Here is a 14,802-nt window from a genome sequence, read left to right as displayed (position 1 = left end):
TGAATTTTGGTTTTCTCAGGGTATATGCCCAGTAGTGGGATTGCTGGGGCATATGGTAGTTCTATTTGTAGTTTTTTAAGGAACCTCCATACTGTTCTCCATAGTGGCTGAACCAATTCACATTCCCACCAGCAGTGCAAGAGTGTTCCCTTTTCTCCACACCCTCTCCAGCATTAATTGTTTCTAGATTGTTTGATGATGGCCATTCTGACTGGTGTGAGATGATATCTCATTGTAGTTTTGATTTGCATTTCTCTGATGATTAATGATATTGAGCATTCTTTCATGTGTTTGTTGGCAGTCTGTATATCTTCTTTGGAGAAATGTCTGTTTAGGTCTTCTGCCCATTTTTGGACTGGGTTGTTTGTTTTTTTGATATTGAGCTGCATGAGCTGCTTGTAAATTCTGGAGATGAATCCTTTGTCAGTTGCTTCATTTGCAAATATTTTCTCCCATTCTGAGGGTTGTCTTTTGGTCTTGTTTATGGTTTCCTTTGCTGTGCAAAAGCTTTGAAGTTTCATTAGGTCCCATTTGTTTACCTTTGTTTTTATTTCCGTTACTCCAGGAGGTGGGTCAGAAAGGATCTTGCTGTGATTTATGTCATAGAGTGTTCTGCCTATGTTTTCCTCTAAGAGTTTGATAGTTTCTGGCCTTACATTTAGGTCTTTAATCCATTTTGAGCTTATTTTTGTGTATGGTGTTAGGGAGTGATCTAATCTCATACTTTTACATGTACCTGTCCAGTTTTCCCAGCACCACTTATTGAAGAGGCTGTCCTTTCTCCACTGTACATTCCTGCCACCTTTATCAAAGATAAGGTGTCCATATGTGCGTGGGTTTATCTCTGGGCTTTCTATCCTGTTCCATTGATCTATCTTTCTGTTTTTGTGCCAGTACCATACTGTCTTGATTACTGTAGCTTTGTAGTATAGTCTGAAGTCAGGAAGCCTGATGCCTCCAGCTCCTTTTTTTGTTCTCAAGATTGCTTTGGCTATTCAGGGTCTTTTGTGTTTCCATACAAATAGCGAAATTTTTTGTTCTAGTTCTGTGGAATATGCCATTGGTAGTTTGATAGCGATTGCATTGAATCTGTAGATTGCTTTGGGTAGTATAGTCATTTTTACAATGTTGATTCTTCCAATCCAAGAGCATGGTATATCTCTCCCTCTGTTTGTATCACCTTTAATTTATTTCATCAGTGTCTTATAGTTTTCTGCATACAGGTCTTTTGTCTCCTTAGGTAGGTTTATTCCCAGGTATTTTATTATTTTTGTTGTAGTGGTAAATGGGAGTTTTTCCTTAATTTCTCTTTCAGATGTTTCATCATTAGTGTATACGAATGCCAGAGATTTCTGTGCATTAATTTTGTATCCTGCAACTTTACCAAATTCATTGATTAGCTCTAGTAGTTTTCTGGTGGCATCTTTAGGATTCTCTATGTATAGTATCATGTCATCTGCAAACAGTGACTGCTTTACTTCTTTTCCGATTTGGATTCCTTTTATTTCTTTTTCTTCTCTGATTGCTGTGGCTAAAACTTCCCAAACTATGTTGAATAATAGTGATGAGAGTGGGCATCCTTCCCTTATTCCTGATCTTAGAGGAAATGCTTTCAGTTTTTCACCATGGAGAATGACATTTGCTGTTGGTTTGTCATATATGGCCTTTATTATGTTGAGGTAGGTTCCCGCCATGCCCACTTTCTGGAGAGTTTTTATCATAAATAGGTGTTGAATCTTGTCAAAAGCTTTTCTGCATTTATCGAGATGATCATATGGTTTTTATTCTTCAAGTTGTTAATATGCTGTATCCAATTGATTGATTTACATATATTGAAAAATCCTTGCATCCCTGTGATAAATCCCACTTGGTCATGGTATATGATCCTTTTAATGTGCTGTTGGATTCTGTTTGCTAGTATTTTGTTGAGGATTTTACATCTATATTCATCAGTGATATTGGTCTGTAATTTTCTTTTTTTGTAGTATCTTGTCTGGTTTTGGTATCAGGGTGATGGTGGCCTCATAGAATGAGGTTGGGAGTGTTCCTCCCTCTCCTATATTCTGTAAGAGTTTAAGAAGGATAGATATTAGCTCTTCTCTAATTGTTTGATGAATTCGCCTGTGAAGCCATCTGTCCTGGACTTTTGTTTGTTGGAAGACTTTTAATAACAGTTTCAATTACATTACTTGTGATTGGTCTGTTCATATTTTCTATTCCTGGTTCAGTCTTGGAAGGCTATACCTTTCTAAGAATTTGTCCATTTCTTCCAGGTTGTCCATTTTATTGGCATGGAGTTACCTGTAGTAGTCTCTTAGGATGCTTTGTATTTCTGCGGTATCTGTTGTAACTTCTCTTTCATTTCTAGTTTTATTGATTTGAGTCCTCTCCCTCTTTTTCTTGATGAGTCTGGCTAATGGTTTATCAATTTTGTTTATCTTCTCAAAGAACTACATTTTACTTTTAATGATCTTTGCTATTTTTTCTTTGTTTCTATTTCATTTATTTCTGCTCTGATCTTTATGATTTGTTTCCTTCTGCTAACTTTGGGTTTTGTTTGTTCTTCTTTCTCTAGTTCCTTTAGGTGTAAGGTTAGATTGTTTATTTGAGATTTTCTTGTTTCTTGAGGTAGGCTTGTATTGGTATAAACTTCCCTCTTAGAACTGCTTTTGCTGCATCCCATAGGTTTTGGATCATCGTGTTTTCATTGTCATTTGTCTCTATGTATTTCTGATTTCCTCTTTGATTTCTTTACGGATCTCTTGGTTATTTAGTAACGTATTGTTTAGCCTCCATGTGTTTGTGTTTTTTATGTTTTTCTCCCTGTTATTGATTTCTAATCTCATAGTTTTGTGGTCAGATAAGATGCTTGATATAATTTCAGTTTTCTTAAATTTGCTGAGGCTTGATTTGTCTCCCAAGATGTGATCTATCCTGGAGAATGTTCCACGTGTGCTTGAGAAGAAAGTGTAATGTGCTGTTTTTCGATGAAATGTCCTATAAATATCGATTAAGTCTATCTGGTCTGTTGTGTCATTTAAAGCTTGTTTTTCCTATTAATTTTCTGTTTGGGTGATCTGTGCATTGGTGTGAGGTGTTAAAGTTCCCCACTATTATTGTGTTACTGTCGATTTCCTCTTTTAGAGCTGTTAGCATTTGCCTTAAGTATTGAGGTGCTCCTATGTTTGGGTGCATATATATTTATAATTGTTATATCTTTTTCTTGGATTGATCCCTTGATCATTATGTAGTGTCCTTCTTTGTCTCTTGTAATAGTCTTTATTTTAAAGTGTATTTTGTCTGATATGAGAGTTGCTACTCCAGCTTTCCTTTAATTTACATTTGCATGGAATATCTTTTTCCATCCCCTCACTTTCAGTGTGTATGTGTCCCTAAGTCTCAAGTGGGTCTCTAGACAGCATATATATGGGTCTTGTTTTTGTATCCATTCAGCAAGCCTGTGTCTTTTGGTTGGAGCATTTAATCTCTTCATGTTTTAGGTAATTATCGATATGTATGTTCCTATTACCATTTTCTTAATTGTTATGGGTTTGTTTTTGTAGGTCCTTTTCTTCTCTTGTGTTTCCCACTTAGAGAAGTTCCTTTAGCATATGTTGTAGAGCTGGTTTGGTGGTGCTGAATTCTCTTAGCTTTCGCTTGTCTGGAAAGCTTTTGATTTCTCCATCAAATCTGAATGTGATCCTTGCCAGGTAGAATAATCTTGGTTGTAATTTCTTCCCTCTCATCACTTTAAATATATCATGCCACTCCCTTTTGGCTTGTAGAATTTCTGCTGAGAAATCAGCTTTTAGCCTTATGGGAGTTCCCTTGTATCTTATTTGTCATTTTTCCCTTGTTGCTTTCAATAATTTTTCTTTGACCTTAATTTTTGTCAACTTGATTACTATGTGTCTCGGCATGTTTCTCCTTGGGTTTATCCTGTCTGAGACTCTGCACTTCCTGGACTTGGGTGGCTATTTCCTTTCCCATGTTAGGGAAGTTTTTGACTATAATCTCTTCAAATATTTTCTCAGGTCCTTTCTCTCTCTCTTCTCCTTTTGGGGTAACTATAATGCAAATGTTGTTGCGTTTAATGTTGTCCCAGAGACCTCTTAGGCTGTCTTCATTTCTTTTCATTCTTTTATCTTTATTCTGTTCCATGGCAGTGAATTCCTCCATTCTGTCTTCCAGGTCACTTATCCAGTCTTCTGCCTCAGTTATTCTGCTATTGATTCCTTCTAGTGTATTTTTCATTTCAGTTATTGTATTGTTCATCTCTGTTTGTTTGTTCTTTAGTTCTTCCAGGTCTTTGTTAAACATTACTTGCCACTTCTCGATCTTTGCCTCCATTCTTTTTCCAAGGTCCTGGATCATCTTCACTTCATCATTCTGAATTGTTTTTCTGGAAGGTTGCCTATCTCCACTTCATTTAGTTGTTTTTCTGGGGTTTTATCTTGTTCCTTCATCTGGTACATAGACCTCTGCCTTTTCATCTCGTCTATTTTTCTTTGAATGTGTTTTTTGTTCCACAGGCTGTAGGATTGTAGTTCTTCTTGCTTCTGCTGTCTGCCCTCTGGTGGATGAGGCTATCTAAGAGGCTTGAGCAAGTTTCCTGATGGGAAGGACTGGTGTTGGGTAGAGCTGGGTGTTGTTCTGGTGGGAAGAACTCATTAAAACTTTAATCCACTTGTCTGCTGATGGGTGGGGCTGGGTTCCCTCCCTGTTGGTTGTTTGGCCTGAGGTAACCCAACACTGGAGCCTACCCGGCTCTTTGGTGGGGCTAATAGTGGACTCTGGGAGGGCTCATGCCAAGAAGTACTTCCCAGAACTTCTGCTGCCTGTGTCCTTGTCCCCGAGGTGAGCCACAGCCACCCACCGCCTCTGCAGGAGACCCTCCAACACTAGCACATAGGTCTGTTCACTCTTCTATGGGGTCACTGCTCCTTCCCGTGCGTCCTGATGTGCACACTACTTTGTGTGTGCCCTCCAAGAGTGGAGTCTCTGTTTCCCCCAATCCTGTCAAAGTCCTGCAATCAAATCCTGCTAGGCTTCAAAGTCTGATTCTCTAGGAATTCCTCCTCCCGTTGCCAGACACCCAGGTTGGGAAGCCTGACGTGGGGCTCAGGATCTTCACTCCAGTGTGTGGACTTCTGTGGTATAAGTGTTCTCCAGTTTATGAGTCACCCACCCAGCAGTTACGGGATCTGGTTTAATTGTGATTGGGCCCCTCCTACCGTCTGATTGTGGCTTCTACTTTGCCTTTGGATGTGGGGTATCTTTTACGGTGAGTTCCAGTGTCTTCCTGTTGAGGATTGTTCATCAGTTTGTTGTGATTGCAGTGCTCTCACAAGAGGGAGTGAACGCATGTCCTTCTATTCTGAACCAATCTCCTGTGTGTATGATTTTAAATCAATTCACAGAGAGTCAACCTGAGGGACTTGGATTTTATTTTGCAGCAGATAAGGAGACACTAGTTTTATGCACAGGAATGACAACTTTATATTTGCTTTTTCTTTTTTTTATTACATTTATTTATTTATTTTTGGCTGCATTGTGCCTTCGTTGCTGCATGTGGGCTTTGTCTAGTTGTGGCGAGTGGGGGCTGCTGTTCTTTGCGGTGCACAGCCTTCTCATTGCAGTGGCTTCTATTGTTGCGGAGCATGGGCTCTAGGTGTGTGGGCTTCTGTAGTTGTGGCACACAGGATCAGTAGTTGTGGCTCGCAGGCTCTAGAGTGCAGGCTCAGTAGTTGTGGCGCATGGGCTTAGTTGCTCTGAGGCATGTGAGATCTTTCCAGAGCAGGACTCGAACCCATGTCCCCTGCATTAGCAGATGGATTCTTAACCACTGCACCACCAGGGAAGTCCTAATATATTTGCTTTTTTCATGTGTGCCATTTGCTGTGTTTTGAAAGAGGTCATTCAGGGAAGCAGAGGACTGGAAGTGGAAGGACATATGGCTGAGGATAGTGTATTGAGGGGTTATCTTAAGGAATGGGGCAGTCAAAGGACACAGAATCACCATTATTAGAGAGAAGGGACAGCTGAGAAGAAGCCTCTGGTTCATCCTGGGTTACAGAGTTGAGGCCACAGAAACTAAGCAGAAGGAATTTCTCCAAGTTCCCCATTTTAGTCATATTTCTACTTAAGATTTCCCTCTAGATTCTGCATATATATATATATATATATATATATATATACATGCCATATTAGAATATATAATGGACCTCTAAAACGAAGAACACATTTACCCACCATTTTACACAGGGTTACACAGCACACCAGCACTTTGGCTTCCCAGACATAGCTATGCTCCACTTACAACCCTCAGGCCAAAAATTCTGTTGACCTGGACTCTCCAGGATAGAGCTTCAATATTGGCCATCCTGAAGTCTTCCTAGGTTGGCGCATCAGGGGAAGTCATGAACTTGAAGCCACTCCACCCCCTGGCCTATCGTTTTGTCTTTGTTTATCTGATTTAATTAGGTAAATGCTGTGCAAAATGTCTTTAGCAACTAGGTGAAAGTTAGCTTATAAGTAAATATCAGTTTTCACTATAGCTGTAGATGATAAAAGATAAAGTGCTTTACCTAATTTGAAAGAGAATAGTTACACTGAATGCAAAGCAAGTCAGATTCTGTATTTATTTTTTTCACTGAAAGAGAAAAAAATTGGCTAGGAATAAAACTTTAGTGGCTTGTTTGTGGATAAGGCACCCCATTTTTATCTGGAGTAGACTAAATTACTTTTTTTGCACAAAGTGAATAATGGCTATATTTTTTTGGTTAATTTTTATTTTATTTTGCAGTATAGTTGATTTACAATGTTGTGTTAGTTTCAGGTGTACAGCAAAGTGATTCAGTTATACGTATACATATATCTTTTCTTTTTCAGACTCTTTTCCCATATAGGTTACTACAGAGTATTGGGTAGAGTTCTCTGGGTCGTTGTTGATGATCTGTTTTATATGTAGTAGTATGTATTTGTTAATCCCAAATTCCTAATTTATCCCTCCCCTTTGGTAACCATAAGTCTGTTTTCTAATTTTGTCAGTCTGTTTCTGTTTTGTAAATAAGTTCATTTTTATCATTTTTTAGATTCCACATATAAGTGATATCGTATGATATTTGTCTGACTTACTTCACTTAGTATGACAATCTCTAGGTCCATCCATATTGCTGCAAATGGCATTATCTCATTCTTTTTTATGGCTGAGTAATATTCCATTGTATATATGTACCACATGTTCTTTATCCATTCCTCTGTCAGTGGACATTAAGGTTGCTTCCATGTCCTGGCTATTGTAAATAGTGCTGCAATGAACATTGGGGTGAATGTATTTTTTTGAATTACGGTTTTCTCTGTATATATGCCTGGGAGTGGGATTGCTAGATCATATGGTAGCTCTATTTTTAGTTTTTTTAAGGAACCTCCATACTGTTCTCCATAGTGACTGTACCAATTTGTATTCTCACCAACAGTGTAGGAGTGTTCCCTTTTCTCCATACCCTCTCCAGCATTTATTTTTTGATGATGGCCATTCTAAGCTGTATGAGGTGATACCTCATTGTAGTTTTGATTTGCATTTCTCTAATAATTAGCAATGTTGAGCATCTTTTCATGTGCTCTTTGGCCATTTGTATGTCTTTTTTGGAGAAACGTCTATTTAGATCTGCCCACTTTTTACAATTGGGTTGTTTGTTTTTTTGATATTGAACTGCATGAACTGTTTGTGTATTTTGGAGATTAATCCCTTGTCGGTTGCATCGTTTGCAAATATTTTCTCCCATTTTGTGGGTTGTCATTTCATTTCGTTTATGGTTTCCTTTGCTGTGAAAAAGCTTTTAAGTTTAATTAGGTCCCATTTGTTTATTTTTGTTTTTATTTTCATTACCCTAGGAGGTGAATACAGAAAGATATTGCTCTGATTTATGTCAGAGAGTGTTCTGTTTATGTTTTCCTCTAAGAGTTTTATAGTATCTGGTCTTACATTTAGGTCTTTAATCCATTTTGAGTTTATTTTTGTGTACGATGTTAAAGAGTGTTCTAATTTCACTCTTTTACATGTAGCTGTGCAGTTTTCCCCGCACCACTTATTGAAGAGACTGTCTTTCCTCCATTGTATATTCTTGCCTCCTTTGCCATAGATTACTTGTAGATGTATCTTTTTTGAATAGCCATCTTTAGAAACCATAAGATTTTGAGATAGCAAGGGAAGTAGAACCTAGTGAGTCTCCAAGAGAGAACTGAGAAGTATAAATGGACCGTTGTCCTACCAAATTCCAGTGTCTAAAGTTCTCGCCACTGTCTCTTTCCTGGAACATTGGAAAGAAACCTATGGTTTATTTCCTTTTTTTCCCATTGGTTCTTGAGACTACCATGTGCAGGGTTGCTCAGCTGACATGTGTGTGGGAAGGGGAAAAATGTCCTTTACAAAGGAATCAACTTTTGTGGTTACACATTTGGGGTTTGGGTAGACATTGGCCAATTCCTTCTGAAATCTGAAACTTCCTTGAAATTCTCACCATTATGTTAATTTGTAGAAAACTGAGATCTTTAAAAAGCTGTGCCCCCCTCAAAAAATAAATAAATAGCTTTTGAAGCCACACAACACCATCCTATGTATACATACTGTATGATAATCATATCAAATTTTAATGACAGGAAATAGCTTCTTTAGATTTTATGCTAAGGTATGTGTTTGGGTGTGATTACAGGGTCAAGAAATAGATACTTTCCTTGTCCATAATCAATTGCAACTCTGTATTATGTTTAAAATCAACACAAACAAACCTATGTTCCACTGACTACCCTTTTGTATTAATGGTAAAATCTCTTGACAAGAACTTAGTAGAGGAACTCAAAGAATAGGAGAGTTCTTAAGCTGCCTATAATGATTTCACTGTACTGATATGCTTTTTCATTTTTTATCAATCCATCTCTCTGTTCATGGATAGCTGGGGATGAAACTGTAAGGATTTATTCATGAATAATCTATCCTAGTGATGGGGGAGGATATACAACTGTCTATGCATTTAGCTAAAAGGTCTTGATGTTTAAGATGAAATATCTACCTTTATAATGGGAATAGAAAGGGAGGAGATAAATCGAACAGGGTGAAATAAAGAGGGTCTGGACCAGGATAGTAGCAATGGTGATGAAGAGGGAGAGGCAGATTAAACTGCTTGCAGGAGAAGAAAATCACAGAAGGTAAGAGTTTGGTTTTGAGCCCTGGTATCCTGATACTTCTACTTTCTATGGTACTAGTTGTATAATTCGTGCAGTCCAAGTTTTTAAAATTCTCTGAATCTTAGTTTCCTTATTTGTAAAATGGGATAATAGTGCCTACCTCTTAGAGTTTTTGTAATGGAGTAAATGAGATAGTTTGAAAAAAGTTATTAGCATCCAGCGCTTCAAACATAGTAATTCAATACATGTTGGCTATTTTATTAGTCAGGATTCTCCAGAGATAGATATTATTCTATTTATTATAAGGAATTGGCTCACACAATATGGAGACTGAGAAGACCCATGATCCTCTGGAGACCCAGGAGAACTGGTGGTATAGTTCTAGTCTGAGTCTGAAGACTTGAAAACAAGGAGAACTGGTTGTGTAAGTTCCAGTCCAAGTGCAGGAGAGACCAGTGTTCTAGCTTGAAAACAGAGAGAGCAAATTCTCCCTTTGCCATCTTTTGTTCTATTCAGGTCTCCAGTAGGTTGGAGATGGCCCACCTGCATTGGGGAGGGCAATCTACTTTACTCAGTCTCCCTCTTCAAATGTTCATCTCATCCAGAAACACCCCCACACATACACTTAGAATAGTGTTTAAACACATATCTGGGCACTCCATGGCCCAGTCAAGTTGACACCTAGAATTAATCATCACAGCTATTATAAGTACTATGGTACTAGAACTGGGTGAGAAGTCACCTAGTATAGTTGAATTTGTATGAGGTCTTAAGCCACATAGCCTTCCATTTAAATCCCATTACTGCCTTTTTCTATCGGTAAAACTTTGGTCAAGTTGCTTAATGTCTCTGGCTAAATTATTCATTGACATATGTCAAATCAGAGCAGTTTTCTTGAGGGTTGCCTGGCAATAACACCATCCTTCCTCCTTCCACCCCTCTCCTTAAAGCTATATTCATCTTTTGTAAAATATCCACCTCCATCTTTACACTCCAAGAAAGGTCACTGGTGCTATTTCCAACAAGCTTTAACCTGTGTAAAAATGCTAGGATATGTATTGAAAGATGGCCCTTTTTCTTCTACCACAGACCCTACATTTTAGATGTCTCACTGTATTACATACAAGCCCACATAGACCTATTGTATGCTTGTAACTCATAATATTTTTATCAATTTTTTTCTATCATAAGTCTGCTAAGGACACTCTCAGATGTTGTTAAGGAGACTGTGAATTGCACTAACCAGTCTTTTCCACAAAATAATGTATGTATTCTTTGACCTAGGCAATCCCATTTGGGGAAATATATCCCACAGATAAAAATAGCCTCTAAAATGCAAAGCTACAGTTAATGATATTTCCTGTAGTGTTATTTGTAGTGGCAGTAGAAATAACAGACTGAATATCTATCAATAGAAGGAAAATTGACTAAATTATAGTACTCCATAATACAGAATATAATGACCAGAGGGATGTCCATGACATATTATTAAGAAGAAAAGCAAGCAAGGAATCCATATGCATAAGGTGATCTGATGTTTGGAACATAATTAAAATATTTTATTTCTATATGTTTATATCTTTGTGTGAACATGTGTATTTATTTTGAATATAATTTTTTGGATCATAGAGAAAAGGGTGGAAGGATTCACACCAAACCATTAACATTTATTACTTCAGGGCTGAATGGAGTAGAAATGAGGTAGAGTGAGATTGTTAATCTTAGATTTGATTGTTCTAAGTATTCTTAGATTTGATCATTAGAACAAACTTGCATTACTTTTTCAATTGAAAAATAAACCCTGTAAATGAAAGAAAAAATAAAGCTTGCACTACTATCTCATGAAATTATAAACCATCTGCTTGGGAACAAGCTGTAATAGACATAATGAAGAATGAAATGGTAATTAGCAGGACTCGGATAAATAATCTTAACTTTGGAGTCAGAGGATGCCGGCAGTGATTGGTCTCCATGATGAGATTTGAGAAACTGGGATTGATACCCGCCTTCAAATGTAGTCACTCCTAGAGGGTCTTCTGCACCCTCACTTGTGCTTTTGAACTCGATTACTATGTGGGGTGACACATTAGGGAGTTCACACCTTGACAGGGGTTAGTTTATTGATTTTATTTAACCAACATTTATTTAATGAAATTCATAATAATAAATATTATTTTAATGAGATTTAAGTAACATTTAAATAATATTAATAAGTATGGGTGTCAATAATTTATTGTTATTAATTATTAACAATATTAATAGTGAAATTAATAAATTCATTAGCCACCTAAGAGAACAGGACATGCGGAAATGACATTCAAACAGCTAAGTGTCGACCAGGTGGTAATCATGGAAAGAAGGTATTGGAAGGATCCCAAAATTACAGCAATGCCCCATTCTGGTGGAATTCTTCTGTAGGGAGTGGGTTGGAGGAGGTATTAGAAAGTCATAGGTGCTCTCAGAACATAGGGAAAGGGACAGGAAAAACATGGAAAAGAATGATAGAGGCCCTCTAACCCTTGAGGGAAATCATCCAGCTTAGGGAATGAGAGCCGGGGGGAGGAAAGAAGAGAGAGTAACAGAGGTGAGAGAGAAGTTGGTACAGGGTAGGCTTGGGTAGCTAAATCAGTGAGATACTTTGGGCAGGTGAGAGATGAGCAGAGAAGAAGATAAATGCCAGGAGGTGTGGAAGGGCCAGAAGCACATGGGAGGTCATCCAAAACAAATATGCCTCATTTCAGGTTTGCCTAACGTTGGCCTTGCTTGTATTTAGTTTTATTCACCAGCCAAGTCAATTCCTAGGGGTAATTTATAAAGTGAGAAAGTATGAATTAACATCTTCATTTACATAATTATTTTTCATAACCAAGATGTCTTAAGCATCCAGAAAGTTTAATGTATCTCTGTGTGTATAATAGCTTCAAATGATATATTTGGATTTCTCCTTCTAAGATGCTTCATTCTCCTCTGGCAAAACAGAGCTTCTTGAAGGAAGGAAAAGAAATACTGCTCATCATAAAGTCATAGTAAAAATATAAGGGACTCAAGAAGTCAGTGTTGTAACAAGGATAAGAGACCTGTAGGAGGACAAGAAAACCTAGTTTTGACTTGAGACGTCATGAAGTAGCTTTGACATCTTACATAAGCCATTTAAATAATTTAGGTCTTTGTTATCTACATCTGTAAGATGGAAGGTGAGGAAATCTATGATTTCTGTGGTTTTGTGTGATACACAATTCCATTAGGCAAGGGATTTTTTTTTTTTTGAAACTGATGGACAGGATTGGAGGGAGCAATGGGAAATGAAGATACATGCTTCAAAGTTATGGAGAATTAGTAGCTAAGGGTTAAAGTTTGGAGTCTCACTGACCCGGGTTCAAATTATGGCTCTACCATTTATTAGCAGGTGACCTTGGGGAAGTTTCTCTGAGCTTATTCCCCCATAAATAAAACTGAGGATAAGGACAGGTCTCTAGCTATCAACATGGTGAGTGTTAAATGAAATAATACATGTTATGTGCTTCATGATACCCGATGACCTGGAAGTGTTCAGAATGTGATAGAAAATAAAGTGAAACATTTCAGTTCATGTAAGAGACATGCTTTTCTTTTTTTTTTTTTTAAGTAATGGTTTTTCCCTCCAGATGGAAAAGAAAAAAAAAGTGTTTTGAGCATCTTGGCCATAAAAACACAGTGATTTAGCAATACATAGTAAACATATCACTTCACAACAGGAAGGAAGGAAGGAAGAATCAAGAGTTGAGCAAACAAGAGAGGAATATTATCCAGACAGGGAACTAACCAACTCAATGGCTAAAAATACTGTGGGATTGTCAAGGAAAGTGAGTTGTTCCTTGGGTCAGGAACCCTGTGATTTATAAAACCCAGCACATCCCCCTTCAGGAATGTTCTGTAGTGACCCTGTGGTCTCTCCATTTCCAGGACTTCCCTGCTTTTCTAGCCTCATTAGGGCTACTGATTGAGCCCTGTGCAAGTTTTTCTGTGAGGGTGTTGAGTGAGAGAAATGACCTTCATCACCACCATCGCATGATGCCTCAGGTTCAAAATCCTGTTAAGTGCTAACAACACCTTCCTCATCATAACCCTACCATGGGCTGACGCCAAGAGGGTAAATCCTTCCATCTGCAGTATTTAACTCATTGTGAGAAAATGAACGTTTCAGATACGGCAGCATTGTACATGAATACAAACTTTTGGGCATGGAAATATGTGACCAACCAATGTTTTGGCCAAATCAGACAAGCAACCAGTACTTACCCATTGTCTTCTCATTGTCTGATATACTGAAATAAGCCATGTTCCCTGCCCATTATGTGCTTACATCCAGCAGTGGCACACAGGAAGTGGTGTTTGGAAGGAAAGAGTGACCTAACAGTGACAAGTTGAGATCGTTGTTATAAATTCCTGTCCTCCAGAAGTCCACAAACTGACGAGAGGGACAGAAGTGGAAGGGGAATGATTCTATAATACATGAGTTATAAGTACTGATACAACTGGGCAGAATGGGGGAAGTGGATATACAGAAGAAGCCTACTGGAAAGTCCTACTGTGTACCCACGGGAAGCAGGTGGAGAATGTCTAGGCAAGTTTGGAAATCTTATTGGAATACTGAGAGAAAAGATTGGGTACCAAGTTGGAATCGAATTTTTTTCTCCCATTTCAACGGCTTTTTTTTTTTTTGCAATTAAAAGAATAGGCTATTTTTTTTTTCTGATTTTGCCTACTTACCCTGATAATGTTTTTAGTAAAAATTAACATGAGTGAAATTATGAAGCCATGGCACAAAAGCATGCAGAAATCATCTGAGCTCAAAATATATCTCAGAAAAATTCTAATCAAAATGCTGGTTTTTATGGTGACATTATTCTATCATCATTAATGGTCTTGGACTAGCAGGTCTGGCCTTCCACCTTGACCTGGTGTCCTCAATCTACACAAAGGATCATAGGCCAAGAGTGGAGGCAGCTCCATGTCAGAGGCCCCAGGAGTGTCCCTGTATGAGCCGTCACATGTGGGTACACACGAAGGAGCAGGAAGGAGAGGAAAACCCTGCCTTTTCGGTAAAGGGCATATTTGATCTTTTCCAACCACAGCTGAGGACAAGGCAGGTTTCCTGGAAGAAGCTCAGGGGAGGGAAAAGGAAAATTAGAAGGCTTCATCTGAAAAGTTGGGGCTAACCTTGAATTCCTAATTGCCGCAGGTCTTAGAAGCATGTCTGTCTGTGGTGTACCAGCCTTCAGCTGGGTGGCTCCTGGATCATGTCTCCTTAGTCAATCCAGCCGATGGCAGCAGCACCATCAGCTTCCTTCCAGGAAAGCAGTGCCCATCCTCTCTGGTTTTCTGTTGAGTTGGTCTGGCCCTACTTAAGAGGAAAATAATTGGTATTCTTTACTCCTATGTCGGGCAGTAATTTCCCTTTGAGCCACCCTTCACATCAGGGCCAGCCCTCTGCAAAATTATGCACTAGACAGTTTGTTTTTAAGCATTTCTTTTTCTCTCCTGGTGCCATCACTCACCCTACCCTTCTTCCTTCAGCCCCAATTTCTGGGACCCTCTGATTTTCCTATTACTGTCAGATGTAACTGCACCCTCATC

The sequence above is a fragment of the Grampus griseus genome, assembly GCF_964374135.1.
Source record: "Grampus griseus genome assembly, chromosome: 17".
Classification (NCBI taxonomy): domain Eukaryota; kingdom Metazoa; phylum Chordata; class Mammalia; order Artiodactyla; family Delphinidae; genus Grampus; species Grampus griseus.
Note: the sequence above shows the minus strand (reverse complement) of the source record.